The following is a 2,953-nucleotide window of genomic DNA, read 5'->3' as shown; positions in this document are numbered from 1 at the left end:
AATCCTGCTGAACCTTGTCAACTGAAGATCAATTTTTGCAGGGATATCTGTCTCCTTTCTGATTTTAGAATATGTGTTTGAATATTTCATTCACTTTCTGCACATTTTGATATTTGCAAGCACCTTCTCTGATGATTTGTAATTCCAGCCCTGTCATAAACCATTTCTGTACATTTTTGCATCCTATTCTTATTTCATTATTCAGTCGTACTAATCTATTTGTCTATCACTGTGTGTGGTAATTGATTCGGGATGTCAATTTAGCTGAATGGAGGCATATTCAGATGTCTGGGAAAGCATTCTTTATTCTCAGTCATTGCATTAACTCTTTTGGATAGCTCAGGAGGCACTAAGCCCAACCCTTTGCTGCTGAAAGGGAAACTGGAGTGGTTTAGAATTTGGTTAAATTGATTGAGATGCCCTTGGTACACCTATCAGGATGTTTCTAATGCAGTTCACATCTGAGTCTACATTCTGCATAACAGAGATCAGCCCTCAGTGTGGGGGACATTTTCAAGTGGGTTAGAGGTCTGGCTGGGACAAAACTGTGGTGAGCAAATTAATCCCTGCCTTCTTTTTGGATATAGGGGAGTCTTTCTATAGCTTTGAGGTAGGAAGTCCAGTAGAACTTTACAAAGGAAATAGGCATATTCCAGACCTTCAGGATGTCAAAATAAGCATTACCAAAATCTAAATACTAGAGAAATTGAAAAATAGAAAAGAGGCTCCCCTCCCTTTCTGCCTCCTCTGCTATCATGGTGACCATAAAAAAGCTTGTGGCAAGGGGGGGCGGACAACAAAAAGAAGCAGGTTTTGAAGTTCACCCTTGATTGTACCCACCCTGTAGAAGATGAAATCATGGATACTGCCAATTTTGAGCAGCCCCTCCAGGAGAGAATCAAGGTGAACCGGAAAGCTGGGAATCTTGGCAGAGGAGTTGTGACTATTGAACCGAGCAAGAGCAAGATCACTGTTACTTCTGACATGCCTTTCTCTCAAACGTATTAGAAATGTCTCACCAACAAATATTTGGAGAAGAACAATCTCCAGGACTGGCTGTGTGTTGTCGCCAACAGCAAAGAGAGATATGAGCTGTGCTACTTCCATGTTAACCAGGACAAAGAGGAGGAGGATTAAGACACATTGGTCTGGAATGTTTTGTGTTAATTCATGAATAAAATTTAGGAACAAAACAAAGATAGAAAAGAATGGAGTTGATGTACAAAACCAAGAAATGGCTGGCTCTAATAGAAGTTTTGTGGTTAGGTTGTAATTGATGGAGTTAGAACACAAGGCATTCAAAGACACTGAAACTAACTTCACTGGAGATCAGATATGAGAGAAAGGAAAGCAAGGATACCTTATAATCTAGTCGAAGTGACGTTTTCTTAGGTCTGAGACAGTTGCCTTTTGTTGTGTCTATACTTGTTATAGTCACTAATATCCACACAGACATAGATTGTACTATCGCACTTTAAGGCTGGATAAAATTTTATTTTGAGACTTTCTGTGCATTATGTAACTTTACAATTATCACTAGCTTTACCTATTTGTAAATGTCATCAGTAACATTCACAAGAACAAAAATGTGTCTATACATTGCAAGATATTCCTTAGCAATTCAAAACCTACCCTCAGCTGAGAGCCACTTAGGAAAATCAATAGTAAATGAAAAGAAAAAAAAAAGTCCTGACATGTTTTTTGTTCCTTTAAGAAGTGATTAATTACCAGTGATTTGATTAAACTGTTTTCTTTTTTCTTTTGATTTTCTTTCATTGACAGGAAACCTATTAAGAAACATCAACAATTCAATATTTTTTTACTTTTGGAGACATTAGTCTAAATCATTTGCAATGAATCACTTGAGTATTTGAATTATGATATGTATTAACTGAAGAAATAATGAAAAAAATTGTTAATTAATAAACATAAATCGCTTATCAAAAATCATGTCTAAAAGATGCATCAATGTTTAGTGCCTAGATATCTGACTTAAGATTTCATGAAAACTGATTTTCACCTTGAAAAGTCTTTTGAGGCAGTCTCACAGCTCAGGCTAATGTCTAACTTGGGATTCTCCTGACTGTATTTTCTGAAGGACAGGGTTACAGCCATGTGTCATGATGACCAGTGTTAAAAAGAATTTTCAAGAAAAAACTTGAGGAGGGTGAGGAGAAAGTAAAAAATAATCACACATTTTATGTATAGAATGGATAGTAAGTGACAATATTTGATGCAAAAACAAACCAAATGATTTAAATAATTGCATTAATGAATTTTAGCAATAATTATTGTAAGTATTGATTTTTCTTGCTGCACAATAAGTTCTAGCTCTTCAGGAAATGTCTTTTATAAGTACGTGGAAAAAAGGGGACTTGAACAACATAAAATTGAAAGAATTATTAGTTTAATTAGTATTTATAAAGAGGCACTATAATTTATATGGTAAATGTAATGCAGACATTTGAGTATCCAAATGGTCATAAATGATGCCTGCTTTCACCTACCAGGAAACAATGGTGAATCAATAAGCCCAGTTCTTTGGTTTCCTTTTCACTAAGATGGGAATCAAGCCACCAGTGTCATGGTAGGAAGATTCATTAGAAAATATATGTAAAAGCACCAGAAGCCACCAAATCAATGGTACAGTAATTGCTGTTAATTATTGAAGTCAGATTCTGCAAGTAAAGACATCTAGAATTCAGTGACTATGGAAGAAAACAATGATGTTTTTCTATTTGCTATTATTTTCTTATAAAAAGTTGCACAAACAAAACCTTTATTGAATTTCTGTGCTATTGCAAAACAAAACAAAACAAATAAACAAAAAAACAAGATAATGGAAGTCAGAAAGATGACTTAATGGTACATGTGATTGAAAACCCAACACAGTCTAGAAACTGTCTCTTTCTAAGAAATTATCTATGGATTAGATTGGCCTGTGGTCACATAT

The 2,953-nt window shown here is 35.2% G+C and overlaps 1 pseudogene; it reads left to right on the top strand.

Moving 5' to 3' along the window:
* The first annotated feature begins 755 nt into the window (after positions 1–755).
* LOC131905940 (large ribosomal subunit protein eL22-like) lies at positions 756–1,137 on the top strand (annotated as a pseudogene).
* The last annotated feature ends 1,816 nt before the right edge of the window (positions 1,138–2,953 follow it).

This window comes from Peromyscus eremicus, chromosome 3 (genome assembly GCF_949786415.1).
Source record: "Peromyscus eremicus chromosome 3, PerEre_H2_v1, whole genome shotgun sequence".
NCBI lineage: Eukaryota > Metazoa > Chordata > Mammalia > Rodentia > Cricetidae > Peromyscus > Peromyscus eremicus.
This window is presented reverse-complemented; position numbering and strand designations above follow the sequence as displayed.